General features: G+C 43.3%; 1 long non-coding RNA gene across 4 annotated transcripts; it reads right to left on the bottom strand.

Moving 5' to 3' along the window:
• Positions 1 to 12,023: 12,023 nt before the first annotated feature.
• Positions 12,024 to 19,020, bottom strand: LOC120573411. Of its 4 annotated transcripts, XR_005641718.1 has the most exons (11): positions 18,673 to 19,020; positions 17,824 to 17,900; positions 17,603 to 17,714; positions 17,168 to 17,354; positions 16,738 to 17,051; positions 16,502 to 16,581; positions 16,223 to 16,336; positions 15,727 to 15,900; positions 15,445 to 15,506; positions 15,277 to 15,364; positions 13,498 to 13,602 (listed from the first exon to the last, which is right to left on the bottom strand). It is a non-coding gene; the product is annotated as an uncharacterized LOC120573411 (long non-coding RNA). The 4 variants fall into 4 exon arrangements; XR_005641717.1 differs by lacking the exon at positions 13,498 to 13,602 and adding an exon at positions 12,024 to 12,141 and having other exon boundaries at positions 16,502 to 17,051; XR_005641716.1 differs by having other exon boundaries at positions 13,495 to 13,602; positions 16,502 to 17,051.
• Positions 19,021 to 19,934: the final 914 nt, after the last annotated feature.

The raw sequence follows: 19,934 nt of genomic DNA, 5'->3' as shown, positions 1-19,934 counted from the left end.
CTAGGCTAACACACTTCATTCATGTTACCAGATTTTTGTCAAACCAGCTACACACTGTTGCCATAATGAAAAGCACTCTAATCTTTAGTATGCTTTGCCATAATACTAAAATAGTTCTTCAGACTGTTCACATGCACAGAAATATTTGCAGATACACACACGTGCTCTTGAAACATTTTTATTTTATTATTTTTCACCAAAGAAGTCAGTGGAACATATGCACAGGAGATATATTCACATTGGACTTAACAAAAATATGCTCCCAAAAAAACTGATAAAGAAAATCGCAGAAGAAATGTGCAGATGTGTCACCTGTGGTCTTTTCATAGTGCTTACTTCCTGATTGAAGTGGTAACCATTAACCTTTGAGGTTTTTGTCCATTTTGCTCATATATATTGGCCAATCAGCTCATGTAGTGTCAATTTCAATGGCAGTGTTTTGAAATGGCCACCATGTGACTTCATGTCCGATTGTTGTGTCCCTTGTTCAGTGCATTTAAAAAGAGACATTTTGAATTGTAAAATGTGTGTAAAGCAGAACATGTGTTTAGACTGTTGGAGACTTGAGAAGAGGTTTAGCTCTCTGTGGGTCAGTTTAAATAACTGGGCTATGTATGATGTCATTTTAGTGGGTTAGTAACTGGAAAAAACTAACACAAGAAGAGATAGCCCTAGCTTTAGTCAGGACTGTGTGTGTATGTGTGTGTCTGTGTGTGTGTGTCTGTGTGTGTGTCTGTGTGTGTGTGTGTGTGTGTGTCTGTGTGTGTGTCTGTGTGTGTGTCTGTGTGTGTGTCTGTGTGTGTGTGTGTGTGGTGTGTGTGTGTGTCTTGTGTGTCTGTGTGTGTGTGTGTGTGTGTGTGTGTGTGTGTGTGTGTGTGTGTGTGTGTGTGTGTGTGTGTGTGTGTGTGTGCAGGCGCATCGTGCATGGCGACATGCTTCGAGGAGGTCTACCATCTGGTCAAAGCCGCACAGAGGAGCAGAGTGGCCCGTTACATCTGGGTTCCCCGCCACGCATTGGGGCTCTGATTGGACGTGCACTGCCAACGACGGCTCCATGGAAACTGCCAATGTGACCTGCCGGTTTCTTATTTTTTTTTCTACGGGGTGAAGACGAGAAACGTGGTGATTGGACGGATGCTGTCGAACTAAGAAAGATGTTTTGATGATTGATCAGTGAATAATGAATCAGGACTGTAGAGGTCAGCTGGTATTGAAGTATTTATAATATCCTATTTATTTATTTAAGTAGTATTTTCTGGGGATGTGGGGCTGGCAAGAGGTGAGGTCACAGTGATGTCACAGGGGGCAGGTCACAGTGATGTCACAGGGGGCAGGTCACAGTGATGTCACAGGGGGCAGGTCACAGTGATGTCACATGGGGCAGGTCACAGGTGGCAGGTCACAGTGATGTCACATGGGGCAGGTCACAGTGAGGTCACAGGGGCAGGTCACAGTGATGTCACATGGGGCAGGTCACAGTGATGTCACAGGGGGCAGGTCACAGTGATGTCACATGGGGCAGGTCACAGTGATGTCACAGGGGCAGGTCACAGTGAGGTCACGGGTGGGTCACTGAGAGGCGTTGCTATGGAGATGATACCCTGTCCTGTCTCATTGTTAGAACGCTGCCGACCAACGCGTTGCGAGGAGCTGCCAGATTCAACTGGTTTGGTCTGAACTGGGCTTCCTACTTCCTCTCCTGACTTCCTGCTCTAACGCGGTCTGATCTCTGCGTCCCAGGTGCTCCAGATCTGTCCTGAGGACATGCGAGCGGATATCTGTGTCCACCTGAACCGGAAGGTGTTCAAGGAGCACCCAGCGGCCCGGCAGGAAGCCGCCGGGCGGAGCCCCGCCCACGGAGGGCCAGGACGGTGAACAGCCAGGGAGACCCACACGCTGGGGAGCGGGGGGGCCAAGCCATCCAGGACCACCAGAAGGAAGGCCATCCCCCCGTCTCCACAAACAACCGTCTGTAGGAGCTGACCCTTCATCAGAGGTTGAAACTACAACATCTGACTGAAAATGTCACCGAAAAACGTTGAATAAAAACACACAAAAACTTGGAAAAAAAAAAGCACCCACAAAAAATTTAAAATGACAAACGGACGGAGGAAACACCCGAGCCCTGGGACAGGAAGAGAGATCAACCCAGACTGAGGGGGAACACCAGCAGGAAAGAGGGAAACACCAGAAAGGAAGTGGGGAAACAACCAAGCAGTGGAACGAGGGAAACCAGCAGTGGAAAGCAGGGGAAACGAGGGAAAGAAAGACAGAAAGGAACAACAGAGAAACACCGAGGAGTGGAGGAAACACCAGAGCAGGGGGAATGGGAAACAGGGGAAACCAAGCAGGGGAATGAGAGGGGAAACACCAGAGCAGTGGAATGAAGGGGAAACACCAGAGCAGTGGAATGAGGAAACAACAGAGCAGGGGAATGAGGGAACAAGGATGGAAATGGGAACAACAGGAGTGGAATGAAGGGGAACACCAGAGCAGGGGGAAGGGAAACAAAGAAGGGAAACACAGAGGGGAATGGGAAACACCCAGGGGGGAATGAGGGGGAAACACCAGAGGGGAATGGAGGGGAAACACCCAAGCAGGGGAATGAGGGGGAAACACCAGAGCAGGGGAATGGGAAACACCAGGAGTGGGGGAATGAGGGGAAACACCAGGAGCAGGGGAAAGAGGGAAACACCAGAGGGGGAAATGAGGGGGGAACAACAGAAAGCAGGGGGAAATGAGGGGGAAACAACAGAGCAGTGGGGAATGGGAAACACCAGGTTGGGGGGGAATGAGGGGAAACAACAGGAGTGGGGGGAATGAGGGGAATGGAAGGAGTGGGGGGAATGGAGGGGAAACACCCAGGAGGGGAATGGAAGGGGGAAACACCAGGAGTGGGGGGGGAATGAGGGGGAAACACCAGAGTGGAAAGGGGAATGAGTGGGGGGGAAACACCAGGAGGGGGGAATGAGGGGGAACCAGGAGTAGGGGGAATGGGGGGAAACACCAGAGTGGGGGAATGGAGGGGGGGGAAACACCAGAGTGGGGGAATGGGGAAACAGCAGAGTAGGGGGGAATGGGGAAACACCAGAGTGGGGGGGGAATGAGGGGGGAATGCAACAGAGGGGGGAGGGGGGGAACAGAGAAAGGAATGGAGGGGGGGGGAATGGGGGAACACCAGAGTGGGGGGGAATGGAAGGGGGAAACACCGAGGGGAATGAGGGGGAAAGAAAGAGTGGAAGGGAAACACCAGGGGGAATGAGGAAAGGAAGAGTAAGGATACGAGAGGAAGGAGGGGAAGGAGGGAACAACAGGAATGGGAAGAAAAGGAAGAGAAACCAGGAAGAGGAACGAGGGAAGGGGAAACCCAGGAAGAGAAAGGAACACCAGGAACAGAGGAAGGAAGGAGGGAAAAGAGGGAAAGAACAGGGGAAAGAAGAGGAACAAAAATGGAGAAAGGGAAAGAAGAGAAAAGAGGGAAACACCAGGAATGGAGGAAACACCGATGGAAGGAGGAAGAGGAAGAAGGGAAGGAACCAGGAAAGGAGGGGAGAACAGAGGGACAAGAGGGAAACACGCAAGGAAACACGCGAGGAGGGAAAGAATGAGGGAATGGAGAGGAAAAAAAAGGGAAACACAAAGGAAGGAAACCAACCAGGAGGAAACAACCAGCAGGAATGGAACGGAAAGGAATAGAGGGAAGGAAGGAAGGAGGGAAACACCAAGAAAGAGGGAAAACAGAAGGAAGAGGAACAACCAACAGGAACGAGGAATGGAGGGAAAGGTGGAAAAGACGCAAGGAAAGAGAAATAGAGCAGGGAATGAAATGGAGGAAAGGAACACCAGAGTGGAAAGAGCCAGAGCAGGAGGAGGAAAGAGGGAATGGAAAGAGGAAACCCAGGAAGAGGAAAGAAAGAGAAGGAAATGAGGGAAAGACCCAGAGGAAAGCAATGGGGAACAGGAAAGGGAATGCAGGAAAGAAAGGAAACAGGAAACAACAAAGAGGAAAGAATGGAATGAACAGGAAACACCGAGGAATGAGCGGGAACGGATGGGGAAACGAGGAAACAGAGGGAAAAACCAGAGAGAAAAAAAATGAATGAGGAAGAAAAAGAAAAGGAAGGAGGGGAAACAAAGGAAGAGGAAAAGAGAACAAAGAGTGAAACAACAGGGGAAACACAACAGGGAACAGGAATAGGAAACACCCAGGAGGGGAACACAGGAAGGGAAACAGCAGGAAGGAGAAACAAGGAACAACGTAGAACAGGAATGGGAAAGGGGAAGGGAAACACCCAGACAGGGACAAGGCAGGAAAGAGGGAAACGAGGAAACAACACAGAGGAACAACAAGTGGAATGAGAGGAAACACCCAGTGGAAAAGGAGGGAAACACCCAGAGAGGAGGAAACACCCAGTGGAATGAGGGAAACAACAGGGAAATGGAATGGAAAAACAGGAAGAATGGAAAGAGAAGAAGCACAAGATCCAGAATGAAAAACCAAACAGCGAGGGAATACAGCGGAAAACAGTCGAAGAAACAGACCACAGCCCAACAGACATCTGAACACACGGACACGGAAACACAGAAGACAGAAACATGAGACCAAAAACAACGAGGAAACAGAGAATGAATGAACACAATAAATCAGGAAAGGACTACAACAGAAACAAACGGTGACACACACACACACAAGCCCTATGCACAGATGGATCAACAACGTTGAACACACCCCAACCGCAAGCCCTTGGACATAAACGAACACACACACACACACACACACACACACACACACACACAGTCCCAGTCACACAGACACACACACACAGACACACACACACAGACACACACACACACACAAGAATGAATAGCCGACCACATGAAAGATCCAGAAGACAGTAGCCACCAACACCAAAACAATAAAAATAACGCATTAAATAGAAATAGATTTGCAGATTTTTTTATGGAGATCAGATCTTTGTCGATCGCACATCTAAGAAAAAAAAAGAGAGATAATTTTAGACATATATATAAGGTACAATACCAAACCTGGCCACGGACATTTGCACAAAGAGTAACTATCTATAATAATCCCATACTGGATACGGAGCCCCATAGAAACATCAAAGACAGTGGATGTGAGACATTAGCCCCTCCCGGCAGACCAGGATCTACATGAACACAAATCACCAGACTCCATGTAAATAATCAGGTCTTTTAACATGTATAGAGCCAGACTCCATGTAAATAATCAGGTCTTTTAACATGTATAGAGCCAGACTCCATGTAAATAATCAGGTCTTTTAACATGTATAGAGCCAGACTCCATGTAAATAATCAGGTCTTTTAACATGTATAGAGCCAGACTCCATGTAAATAATCAGATCTTTTAACATGTATAGAGCCAGACTCCATGTAAATAATCAGGTCTTTTAGTGTGTATAGAGCCAGCATATCTCCACCAGACTCCATGTAAATAATCAGGACTTTTAGCGTGTATAGAGCCAGCATATCTCCACCAGACTCCATGTAAATAATCAGGACTTTTAGCGTGTATAGAGCAGCATATCTCCACCAGACTCCATGTAAATAATCAGGACTTTTAGCGTGTATAGAGCCAGCATATCTCCACCAGACTCCATGTAAATAATCAGGTCTTTTAGCGTGTATAGAGCCAGCATATCTCCACCAGACTCCATGTAAATAATCAGGACTTTTAGTGTGTATAGAGCCAGCATATCTCCACCAGACTCCATGTAAATAATCAGGACTTTTAGCATGTATAGAGACAGACACCATGTAAATAATCCGAACTTTTAGCATGTATAGAGACAGACACCATGTAAATAATCAGAACTTTTAGCATGTATAGAGACAGACACCATGTAAATAATCAGAACTTTTAGCATGTATAGAACCAGACACCATGTAAATAATCAGAACTTTTAGCATGTATAGAGACAGACTCCATGTAAATAATCAGAACTTTTAGCATGTATAGAGCCAGACTCCATGTAAATAATCAGAACTTTTAGCATGTATAGACAGACACCATGTAAATAATCAGAACTTTTAGCATGTATAGAGCCAGACTCCATGTAAATAATCAGAACTTTTAGCATGTATAGAGCCAGACACCATGTAAATAATCAGTACTTTTAGCATGTATAGAGCCAGACTCCATGTACCAGACTCCATGTAAATAATCAGGTCTTTTGTATAGAGCCAGCATATCTCCACCAGACTCCATGTAAATAATCAGGTCTTTTAGCGTGTATAGAGCCAGCATATCTCCACCAGACTCCATGTAAATAATCAGGTCTTTTAGCATGTATAGAGCCAGCATATCTCCACCAGACTCCATGTAAATAATCAGGTCTTTTAGTGTGTATAGAGCCAGCATATCTCCACCAGACTCCATGTAAATAATCAGGACATTTAGCGTGTATAGAGCCAGCATATCTCCACCAGACTCCATGTAAATAATCAGGACTTTTAGCATGTATAGAGCCAGCATATCTCTACCAGACTCCATGTAAATAATCAGGACTTTTAGCGTGTATAGAGCCAGCATATCTCCACCAGACTCCATGTAAATAATCAGGACTTTTAGCGTGTATAGAGCCAGCATATCTCCACCAGACTCCATGTAAATAATCAGGACTTTTAGCGTGTATAGAACCAGCATATCTCCACCAGACTCCATGTAAATAATCAGGACTTTTAGCATGTATAGAGCCAGCATATCTCTACCAGACTCCATGTAAATAATCAGGACTTTTAGCGTGTATAGAGCCAGCATATCTCCACCAGACTCCATGTAAATAATCAGGACTTTTAGCGTGTATAGAGACAGACACCATGTAAATAATCCGAACTTTTAGCATGTATACAGACAGACACTATGTAAATAATCAGAACTTTTAGCATGTATAGAGACAGACACCATGTAAATAATCAGAACTTTTAGCATGTATAGAGACAGACACCATGTAAATAATCAGAACTTTTAGCATGTATAGAGACAGACACCATGTAAATAATCACTTCTAGCATGTATAGAGACAGACTCAATGTAAATAATCAGAACTTTTAGCATGTATAGAGCCAGACACCATGTAAATAATCAGTACTTTTAGCATGTATAGAGCCAGACACCATGTAAATAATCAGAAATTTTAGCATGTATAGAGACAGACACCATGTAAATAATCAGAAATTTTAGCATGTATAGAGCCAGACACCATGTAAATAATCAGTACTTTTAGCATGTATAGAGACAGACTCCATGTAAATAATCAGAAATTTTAGCATGTATAGAGACAGACTCCATGTAAATAATCAGGACTTTTAGCGTGTATAGAGCCAGCATAACTCCACCAGACTCCATGTAAATAATCAGGACTTTTAGCGTGTATAGAGCCAGCATAACTCCACCAGACTCCATGTAAATAATCAGGACTTTTAGCGTGTATAGAGCCAGCATATCTCCACCAGACTCCATGTAAATAATCAGGACTTTTAGTGTGTATAGAGCCAGCATATCTCCACCAGACTCCATGTAAATAATCAGGACTTTTAGCATGTATAGAGCCAGCATATCTCCACCAGACTCCATGTAAATAATCAGGACTTTTAGCGTGTATAGAGCCAGCATATCTCCACCAGACTCCATGTAAATAATCAGGACTTTTAGCGTGTATAGAGCCAGCATATCTCCACCAGACTCCATGTAAATAATCAGGACTTTTAGCGTGTATAGAGCCAGCATATCTCCACATGTAAATGGGTGAATTAAGGGTTTATTTCAACCAAACCAGAGTGGTGATTGTTGGAACAGTGGAAAGATGAACAAAGATGGCTTTTGGTCATTTTATTTAGTTTCTGTCCACTTTGAATGAAGTGTGTTTTACGATGATGAAAGTCCTCTTCAAATTTGTGGTCAGTAAACCTGATTCATATGAAGTTACATCTAAATTTTGTGTTAGGAAAGCTGAAATTATGAATTATTTTCACTAATAGTTTAGATCGGAGGAAGAGTTTGGTCAAAGTTTAGTTTCAGGATCCTGTTCTAGCAGACTGATCTCAGGAAGCGGCATATGTATGACACGCCAATTCGTATGCCATTTTGGCGTGTTTATCATCGCCATTTTGGCCTCCATTGACTTACCTTGAGATTGGCATCATCACCCTGTGACCTCCAGCACTCACTGGATCGGTTCACAGCCGAGTGTGAGGCGGCTGGGATGAGGATCAGCACCTCTAAATCTGAGGCCATGGTTCTCAGCAGGAAACCGATGGAATGCCTTCTCCAGGTAGGGAATGAGTCCTTACCCCAAGTGAAGGAGTTCAAGTACCTTGGTGTTTTGTTCGCGAGTGAGGGACAATGGAGCGGGAGATTGGTCGGAGAATCGGCGCAGCGGGTGCGTATTACATTCCATCTATCGCACCGTTGTAGACGAGAGCTGAGCCAGAAGGCAAAGCTCTCGATCTACCGGTCAGTTTCGTTCCTACCCTCACCTATGGTCATGAAGGCTGGGTCATGACCGAAAGAACCATCCAGGGTACAAGCGGCCGAAATGGGTTTCCTCAGGAGGGTGCTGGCGCGTCTCCCTTAGAGATAGGGTGAGAAGCTCAGTCATCCGTGAGGAGCTCGAGTGAAGCCGCTGCTCGCCTGCGTCGAATGGAGCCAGTTGAGGTGGTTCGGGAATCTGTAAGGATGCCCCCTGGGCGCCTCCCCTAGGGAGGTGTTCCGCTTTATTTTCTTCATATGCTATGAAATTGGAAGAGAAAAAAAAAAAAAAAAAGAAATCGCCCATAATTGACTAAAAGTAGTGAACTGATCTGTAATTTGACTTGTGAAGAGCGTTGTAGGAACATCCGTGCTATTTTTGGTCAATTTGGTTGAAAAAAATCCCAAATGTTGTGACATAGAAACTTTGAAAACACAAAATAGTTTTAAATCTTTTGTACACACAAACAATGCCTTAGAATCAGTTTATTTAATTTCAGTTTATTTTTTATTTTGACAGTAAAAAAAAGTTTTACATAAATGGCTCTCCATTTTCTTAAGGAGCCTTTTCTTCTTCTTAAGGATGTCCAGTTGAGTAATTCTCCTGTTGAATAGATAGAGAGGCTGCTATCAGGTCTGTATGTCACCTGAAATAGTGCACTGTAGTCTCTTCTGCATCACATCCTTTACAGTTCCAGTTGCAACAGGCATTGCAGGCAAGATACTATATGCCAAAACATCACAACGGCTTTTCTGCATTGTCAGTTATTACATTACAAGTCAATATTCAATAGTAAACAATATCTTCCAACTTCTATAATTAGATTGATTGGTGTAATATACGTGGTGTTAGCATGCATTTAAAAAGGAACATTTTATTGTGATGAGCTTTTACTGTATTGGGCAGTTATTACATAAAAGTTTGCCATAAAGTTCAGTTGAATAATTAAAACCCCCATCCTGAGGATACTTGTTTTACGACAGACATTTGGACCTGTCATAGTAGGAACAGCACATAACCTTAACTATGGCTCAGTTCTTTTACTGTCCAAGTAATCTATTTCAGTGAGCCAGCATGCACAACTGCAGGGCCTCCCGTAAGTGGAATGCAGCCATCATTATGGTTATTAAATATAGACCTGGGCTTTATTTACTATGACATGTCAAAATGTCTGCCCTAAAAAAGGATTATCCAACATGCAGATGTTTCAGCTCAGATTGATCATCAACACTCTGATATACAAACATAAACATTAAAGGTCCAATATGTAATATATGTACTGTAATAAATCCAAAAATGACACCAATGCCTCATCAGATTTATAGGAAACAAGTTAAGCTGAAATACTATCTTTTCTGACAACAATGCTATGGTCAGTATTTTTTATTTTTGAAATGTACGTTCCGTGACGTAATGTCTGTTTATGTTTTGATCTGTGTGTTGTTATCATCATCATCAACGGCCCAGTTTGACAGCCAGACCGGGTTGCCAGATATACCTGGAAACAGGTAAACCCAGCTCACTACAGCTGGAACGGTAGTACAGCTATGATATACCTGTAAACAGGTAAACCCAGCTCACTACAGCTGGAACAGTAGTACAGCTATGATATACCTGTAAACAGGTAAACCCAGCTAACACAGGTAGAGCGATACAGCTATGATATACCTGTAAACAGGTAAACCCAGCTCACTACAGCTGGAACAGTAGTACAGCTATGATATACCTGTAAACAGGTAAACCCAGCTCACTACAGCTAGAACAGTAGTACAGCTATGATATACCTGTAAACAGGTAAACCCAGCTCACTACAGCTAGAACAGTAGTACAGCTATGATATACCTGGAAACAGGTAAACCCAGCTCACTACAGCTAGAACAGTAGTACAGCTATGATATACCTGTAAACAGGTAAACCCAGCTCACTACAGCTGGAACGGTAGTACAGCTATGATATACCTGTAAACAGGTAAACCCAGCTCACTACAGCTAGAACAGTAGTACAGCTATGATATACCTGGAAACAGGTAAACCCAGCTCACTACAGCTAGAACAGTAGTACAGCTATGATATACCTGGAAACAGGTAAACCCAGCTCACTACAGCTAGAACAGTAGTACAGCTATGATATACCTGGAAACAGGTAAACCCAGCTCACTACAGCTGGAACGGTAGTACAGCTATGATATACCTGTAAACAGGTAAACCCAGCTCACTACAGCTGGAACGGTAGTACAGCTATGATATACCTGGAAACAGGTAAACCCAGCTCACTACAGCTGGAACAGTAGTACAGCCATGTACTGTGGACTGTTATCACAGCCACTAGGGACGGGCATTTTATGTCATTTCAACATTTGTGTACTAACATTGAATTATATAACTAGAGTACCCGAGTTGGTTACTCGCAGAAACAATTGAGACACAGCCAGTAAAGTGATCCCGACTGGTCCTGGCTAACGCCGCCATGCTAACCCTGCTAACTGCTAATGTTACCGGAGTAAACAGCAGAGTTATTTTAAGCCAAGAGAGGGAGGCTTTGACTCGGGAAGAGAGGACCGTGAGTTTGCAGTGTGTTTACCAATTGCTGCCGTAATTCTAAGCCGATGAAGTGTGTTCAGTCGGGTGGAAGAGGACGGCAAGGTAGTGCTATTTTTAGAAGTTCCTATCCTGGCGTGTGGAGAGGACGTTGAGGTTGTTGTGTTTTTAGCAGTTCCTATCCTGGCGTGTGGAGAGGACGTTGAGGTTGTTGTGTTTTTAGCGGTTCCTATCCTGGCGTGTGGAGAGGACGTTGAGGTTGTTGTGTTTTTAGCGGTTCCTATCCTGGCGTGTGGAGAGGACGGCGAGGTTGTTGTGTTTTTAGCGGTTCCTATCCTGGCGTGTGGAGAGGACGGCGAGGTTGTTGTGTTTTTAGCGGTTCCTATCCTGGCGTGTGGAGAGGACGGCGAGGTTGTTGTGTTTTTAGAGGTTCCTATCCTGGCGTGTGGAGAGGACGTTGAGGTTGTTGTGTTTTTAGAGGTTCCTATCCTGGCGTGTGGAGAGGACGTTGAGGTTGTTGTGTTTTTAGAGGTTCCTATCCTGGCGTGTGGAGAGGACGTTGAGGTTGTTGTGTTTTTAGCAGTTCCTATCCTGGCGTGTGGAGAGGACGTTGAGGTTGTTGTGTTTTTAGAGGTTCCTATCCTGGCGTGCGGAGAGGACGTTGAGGTTGTTGTGTTTTTAGAGGTTCCTATCCTGGCGTGCGGAGAGGACGTTGAGGTTGTTGTGTTTTTAGAGGTTCCTATCCTGGCGTGCGGAGAGGACGTTGAGGTTGTTGTGTTTTTAGCGGTCTCAGCCTGGCAACCAACGTGAACTACGAGTCTGGGCAGGGGGGGGGGGAGGCAGAGACGACTCTCTCCAGAATTTTGAATTGGTACTGCACTAACTATTTTAAACACTAGCTGTCAGTATTACATATTTGGACCTTTAAAAACATTTCCTGCATCACACCAAGTGTAGATTATTGGAAATCATTAGATAACTTACCTGCTCCATGTTTTGACATGTCTTACGGTCATCTGCAGCTGTCCCCACATTTCATTTTTCCCATTGTGGCAGCTGCACCGCTTGAGGCAGCTGCCGGTTTGACATTTACACTAAACAAAGAAATCTTGATCAAAACCTAGTTTTTATGATCTTTCAGTGAACACAACTCTCAATTTTGTAAAGTATCTTTGATATAAATCATCTAATGTAAATATTATGAGAACAAAAGTGAAGTTCTGATGTGAATTCTTGGTGCTTCAGTTTTTCCAACTTATCACGACTCACTCCACATCTGAAAAAAGGTGTGGCTCAAGATGATCACTGTGAGAGTGGTGCAAATAAATAAATAGCTGAAATGCTAAACAATATTGACATAGACCATCAAAAACCAAAGAAAGCTTTTAACAAGAACAGCCGTGTGTTAGAGCGTCCTGAAGCTCTCCAGGCTTCATGCCTCTAGAAACTTAGACTGCATGGTCCTGCTGTTGGTCCTGTCTGCTAGCTAGTCTCTTATGTTGATGTTCCAGTCTCTTATTTTGATTTTCCATCTACACAAAAAAGCAAACAATGTGATAAACAGGATGCATTTAAATGTAATAGAAAAGACATCAGATAAACTGTACATTTTGTAAACTAAGGTCTTGGCTTTGTTTCCTACCCATAGGTACAAACGAACACATCGTCACCATAGAAACCGTTTCCCCATCAGCATTCAGCAATGACTTTGGAGGAAGGAGGATTAGTAAATGAGGTTAGGGTCTGGCTCACCTGGCTCTAGGGCTGAAACTATTCCTCCAACAACTCCAATAATTAGATTACAAAACATCCTCGAAGCTAAATTCTTTGCCTCGAAGCCTCGTTAAATCAATGTAACCAACGGTGTACGGCTCACTGGGTTTCCACACGGAGGATTATTACTAGGGGACAACAGGCTTTGGCCCAATCCCAAAGTCCGGACTCACAGACTTTGCGCGTTCTTGCGAAATTCGTAAGGGCTTAGGGTTGTCCCAATGTCGAATTTCAAAAGGTCATGAGGGTTTGAGTACACACTTAGCGAGCCCTTTCCGTGAGTCTGCATCGATGCAGACTTCACCAAAGGGAATTACCCCCATGTGACGTTTACCGCGGAGACCGTAGGGAAATCCGGAAATTACAAAAGGTAAACAACAGCACGCCTCCCAGCCACGGAACAGACCGACCTGGTGTTCAGCTTGTAAAACAAGAGCTTGAAATAATGTGGAGTCACGCAGCCGTCTCCTGGGCCTTGGCCGTGTGGAAAGCAACAAACTTAAAATGAAAATTCCCAAACCGGCAAGTGTCAGCAACATCTTTGTTATTAAACGTCGCCAAGGTAACACGTGATCTCGTGAAGTGCTGTCCTGATCCCATTTCTACCTATCTGAGTCCATGTGGCCTCATACACTCACTCACTTAGTACCTGAGATCAATTAAGTCTGTGAGTCTTTAGTCCTTAGTCCTCAGGGCTCACTTTGGGATTGGGCCAGACGCTTCTGTGGACACAAGACTGACGGCCCAGATTACACATGAAGGAGGACGAAAATAGTGAGGGTCTAAGAGAAGAGACAACGACAAAGTTTGGGATCATTTTAAGCTGCAAACATGCTGCTACATCATCTCAGTAGAAAACATCCAGTGTAGTCATCTGTTCAACGGAGAGAACCAGACACAAGGTAGCTAACGCTGCTGCTCTCACAACTAGCCTACAGCATGCTACTCTGCTAATAGACATGTTTTACACAACTAGTCTACAGCATGCTACTCTGCTAATAGACATGTTTTACACAACTAGCCTACAGCACGCTACTCTGCTAATAGACATGTTTTACACAACTAGTCTACAGCATGCTACTCTGCTAATAGACATGTTTTACACAACTAGTCTACAGCATGCTACTCTGCTAATAGACATGTTTTACACAACTAGTCTACAGCACGCTACTCTAATAGACATGTTTTACACAACTAGTCTACAGCATGCTACTCTGCTAATAGACATGTTTTACACAACTAGCCTACAGCACGCTACTCTGCTAATAGACATGTTTTACACAACTAGTCTTCAATATGCTACTCTGCTAATAGACATGTTTTACACAACTAGTCTTCAATATGCTACTCTGCTAATAGACATGTTTTACACAACTAGTCTACAGCATGCTACTCTGCTAATAGACATGTTTTACACAACTAGCCTACAGCATGCTACTCTGCTAATAGACATGTTTTACACAACTAGCCTACAGCACGCTACTCTGCTAATAGACATATTTTACACAACTAGCCCACAGCAGCGCTACTCTGCTAATAGACATGTTTTACACAACTAGCCTACAGCCGCGCTACTCTGCTAATAGACATGTTTTACACAACTAGCCTACAGCGCTACTCTGTTAATAGACGTGTTTTACACAACTAGTCTAAGCGCGTGCTACTCTGTTAATAGACATGTTTTACACAACTAGCCTACAGCACGCTACTCTGCTAATAGACATGTTTTACACAACTAGCCTACAGCACGCTACTCTGCTAATAGACATGTTTTACACAACTAGTCTACAGCATGCTACTCTGCTAATAGACATGTTTTACACAACTAGCCTACAGCATGCTACTCTGCTAATAGACATGTTTTACACAACTAGCCTACAGCACGCTACTCTGCTAATAGACATGTTTTACACAACTAGCCTACAGCACGCTACTCTGCTAATAGACATGTTTTACACAACTAGCCTACAGCATGCTACTCTGCTAATAGACATGTTTTACACAACTATTTAAAAACGAAAGCTGTCTATTTGTAGTCTCATTGTTTATTAGTTTGCTACCAATCTTTGGAAACTTAGCTGCTGGAGACAAACCAGCCCCTCCACCCAGCATGGCTACTTAATATGCACGGGAATGACGTCATGGGACCATGGGTACTAGGTATTAGTATTAGTCTTCTGAAAATGTGTCCCCAGAACAGTAGCCTATAGTTGAATGCCCCTGCTGGAAGCTTGGTACCATCACATTTACCCTCGGCTTAGTGAACAGCTCTTTAGTTTGTAGTTTAGTTTTGGAGCCAAATGTTGGAGTTGGAATAAATACCTGTTTTTTCTTTTTAGGAATAAAAGCCAAATGCTTGATGATTTTACAGCCACATCATTATGCATTATTTGTTTAAAATGCAAAAAAATATCTGATTAATCTATTACAAAAAGAATATATAGCTGCAGCCCTACCTGGCTCAGCTCCCCGCTTAGTTTATTGATGTCCTGCAGGGAGAGATTCCTTTCCAGCAGCTCAGTCACCGTCTCCTCTGACTCTGGCCTGTAACAGAGACCCAGTAACAGTTGTGGCTTCTTGTTATGGGGAATACGTACCCTGTATGGGGAAATGGGATGTCTTACCCAGAGAGCAGCAGAGCTCCTCCTCCACAGGCATGGAGGAGCTTCCCCTGCAGCTCCTCAACCTAAACACGTGATGAATAAAGACATTTACTACATTACAAATGGAAGAAGTAAGTATTACACAATTATGTATCAAAACGCTCTCTTCTCAAGCTTCAACAAAGATTTAACTTAACGAGTAAATTAACTGCATTTAACTTGCAGCATAATGTCATAAGCCAATGGCAGTTTGAGATCTGATTGTGAAGTCAACTTCACACTCCAACTCTACAATCTCCGTACCTGCTGTTGGAGGCATTTTATTTTCGAATCTTTGGCATCAACGTTAACAATGGGTTTATTTTTTATTTGTCGTGCCCTATCTGTATATCGTAGGGTGTTCAGTGTCTCCTCCATGTTAGAGTCTCCTGGACTGACTCATGTGATCATCAAAGTAACCGTGTCCTCCCAGAGAATCTGATGACAAACAGAAAACGATTTACAGAAGTGCTTAGTACAGTCATTCTGCAGTCATTTAACATTGTGCGTCGTTTGTACTTTGAACACCTGCCTGTACATTAACCAGTAATGTTACCATTTTAACGTTAAAATAAATAAAGCTATACGCAGATATGCAGATCCTGTTCAGCACGTACCAAAATGACACTTCCCTGGACACCAGTGCTGCCAATAGAGCAGAATGGAAAGCTTTCCCTTGGCCAATAGCAGCAGCCTACTGGATGTCTTACAGTCACTAATAACCACAACGGAACGTTTGAACATCTAAATCAGATCTTACCCTGGAGCAGCAGAGTCAGCTTGGACTCTCTGTATGGAACAAAGCTACCTCTTTGGCTCTCCCCCCCCAAGGCACTGATAACATTATCCAAAGCCAGAAGGCCAAGATTGATGCCTGAAGATGAAGATAAAAAGCATCAAAACAGAAATGCTGTTATTAAGGGCACATTTCATTATAAAGAGACATTTTATACTACACCATACATCATTGGCTCATAAATTAACAGTTGACAACTTTCAACAGAGTAAAACTACAGAAAAAACAAAACAATTAGTTTACCTTCCCTAAAACGCTCCCCCTTGGCTTTATTTTGCCTTTCTGAACCCACCAGATCCACAAGGTGGAATTTTGAAGCCACTCTACAACATAAGATTAATATTCAACTAAGATAGTGTTTTCAATATGGTATCTTTATGACAAACAGCAGCCTAAATAAAGAAATCACAACAAAATCAGCATGTCAAAATTAAACATTTGATAATTTACTGTACTTGACCCTTTAACAGATAACACACCATCTCACGGGCAGAGGACACCTGCTTCTCAGTTAAACCCACTGAAAAATTAAAAAACAGCATATTTTCAATACAAACAAAAGCTGACACACTAGATTATATTTAAACATGTACTGATTTAAAAGGGGTCATCAAGGTAAAGAATGAGGATTTATCTTTCCATCTAGCTTTAAAGAAATGTGACAATGTGTGCTTTGCTCTTTGTGAACATGTCAGTCACTCATCTTTATGCCCTCTTCAGGGTCCTCCCTAATGTTGAGGCCAGCTTTATCTTTAGATGGACATAGCAAGTCCAATATGTCCTCATTATAGATCTACAATCAAAAAAGGAACAAAAGCTTAAGCAAATAATGTTTTAAAAGACCAGAGTGCAATGAAACATTTGCTGAATGTATTTCTAAGTGACATAAAAACTAACATGTCCACCAACCTCCAGATAAGACACTGCCAGACCAAAGTCACAGTCCTCCTCTCCCTTTCCTCAAAGATCCTTCTGAGAACTCGTGGAATAAGGCCGACTGAAGGGTCATTTTCTTGAGCTGATGTGCATGGTCCTCCCATGGAGAAGGTCTTCCCTGATCCCCTCTGGCCGTATGCAGCAACTGTGGCATGGTAGCCTACAGAAAAGGACAATTCAGTGAGGATGCAAAATGATTTAAAAGACAAGAAAAGAGAAACCAATAGATTTATAATTATTTAACATCTCAGCCAATTCTCTTTCATTAACACTTTTGTGCAGCCAATGAAGAGTCCTCTAGCAAAACCACCAGTCTTATGTTGTACAACCGGCACCCAGGAGCGGGGTAGAAATAAAGACAATTTTCTGACTGAACTCAATAAATCATTATATTAAAAGATAACTTACCTGTGAAAAGCCCAAACAATAAGGGGGACACAGTCGTATTAAACCCCTCTTGTTTAGCAGTGGGATCGAACACATAATCATAGGTGAAGGTCTTCTCTGGGCCAACTCTCACCTGAAAACACACTTTAGCTTACATATACTGGGGAGTGTAGCTGTATGGGCTTTAAAGAAAATATATATAATATATACGTGGACATTTCCCTAAACTGTTGAACACAGACCTGTGGCTCGCAGCGTCGCACGGCAACTCGTACCGGAACCAGATTATCAATGTTTGCCATGATGCCAGACTTTATACCTAGTAATAAAAGAAACAGAAGAAGTTATCATAATGAAGCCAAGTAATATCAGTCCAGCCACATGGCAAGATGACATGTCATTAAAAACATCTTGAATGAACATCAAACTGAAAAACATGAAGATAAGAGGATCTGTCTTCAGTGCTGACATGAATGATGAAACAGAACTGGGTACCCTTCTCACTCATGGTAGTAACTTTATAACTCAACAATTAATAACCCACAACTAACTCTCTTTAACAGGAGAAAACACCACAGCACACAACTACCTGGGACTTAAACCATTTCTAACTCTAACAACTTTACATTTACAAATTTACACTGCCGAACGGCATGCTGGGTAATATAGCTGCTAGCTAGGTAGGTAGCATAACAGTCTGTTAAGCTGAGAGAGGCTCCGGTCGCTACTGCACATTCAAGAACAGAAGAAAGTTAGAGGATGAAGAAAGACCGGAGATACACCAGAACAACGTGTGCTCAAGAGAGGAGCCGTCTGTTGTTCCCAAGTTTTTTGGTTTCTAAAAAAAAATAAAATATATAGATACATAATTTAGCTACTGTGGTTGCCCGTTGCTAAACATTACTTGGTTGCGCTAACGTTTCTCGGCCGTGACCGGGTAGTAAGGACATAAATTCACTTCAAGCATGCAGCAGAGCAACATTACGAACGCAATAACAGTCCACCTCTAGTCCCCCTACAGACCGCTGAGACAGACGAGAGAGAGACAGGTTCAGAGCAATGATTAAAACTCTGGATTTAAGATGTCTCACCTCGCTGAAATACATCAGCCAACCTGCTAACATTATTCAGACAGCCAAGCAGGCTGACAGCAGACCTATGTTCAGAAAAATAGGGATAAAAGAATTTAATGAACCAAACTTCCAAAAAGTGTCCAGAGGTTGGCAGAAAGCAAAACAAAAGTAGTCCCAGAAAGCACAGAAAGCACAAAAACCACAAAAACAAGACACACAGCACCACAGACAGCACATAAAGTAATAATGTGACAAGACACCAAGGAAACACTAAATACACAGGATAACGAGGACTAACAAGGGACAGGTGGCTACAAGGCAGGGACACAGGTGAAACACATTAGGCCAATCACAAGGGAGGGAAAACACAGGAAGTAACAAGACAAGACAGAAACCCAGACCGCAAAAATAAAACAGGAAGTTCATGAAAACAAGCAGAAAAACATGAAACCAACTAAAACACAGAAACTAGACACAAGGGCTGGTGAACAGGTGAAAGACAGTCAGTAACAAAGGGCGGGAAAACCAAAGGACAGGAAGTCCAAACACACAAAAACCACAATAAGAAGGGGTCAGACGTGACAGCAACAACCTAACGTTACCTGTGGCCAAGGTAGTGTTTATACAACTAGCTTACAACTATTTGGTTTGGAAAGGGAAACCTTCAGTTTAAATTTATTTTACTACTTTGCAGTTTGCACAATATAAATAGTTTAGATTCTGTAACTGTTTGATGCATTCTCCTTCATATAACGTTATTGTAAAACGAGATATATATATATATATATATATATATATATATATATAAATAAAAGATGTTGTGGAGCCAAGCAAACCCTTTAGTAATCAAATCTTTTAGTAAACATGACATTAAAATGTTTTGTGATATTACTCCTACTAGGGATGGCTGAAGTGAAACTGACGTTCCGAAGCTTTGCCGAGATCCCGAAGCGCAGATGTTTCGAAACATTAGGCTCGTTGGAGATGAGCCAGATCTGCGCAGAATCGATCACCGGCGATCGGCGCCCAATGCATGCCGGTTAGATTTGTGTCCGACTTGATCCCGACTTGCTCTGACGTCATGCACACGTGGGCAACGATAATCTCACGAACCGGCGGCGCAGTTCTGAGACGCAGCGCAGCGTGTCGCTTTCACCAACTGCAGGAGCCAGGCGGACGCAGGCGGACCCAGGGCATGCTGGAAAACGCCCCCCCTCCCCCGCAATCAAGACAGCTGATTGGTTCAGAATCGACTCAACGTGATGACGTTTTATATAAAC

This window comes from Perca fluviatilis, chromosome 14 (assembly GCF_010015445.1).
Source record: "Perca fluviatilis chromosome 14, GENO_Pfluv_1.0, whole genome shotgun sequence".
NCBI lineage: Eukaryota > Metazoa > Chordata > Actinopteri > Perciformes > Percidae > Perca > Perca fluviatilis.
The sequence above is the reverse complement of the archived record's forward strand: the minus strand, read 5'-3'. Positions and strand labels throughout refer to the sequence as shown.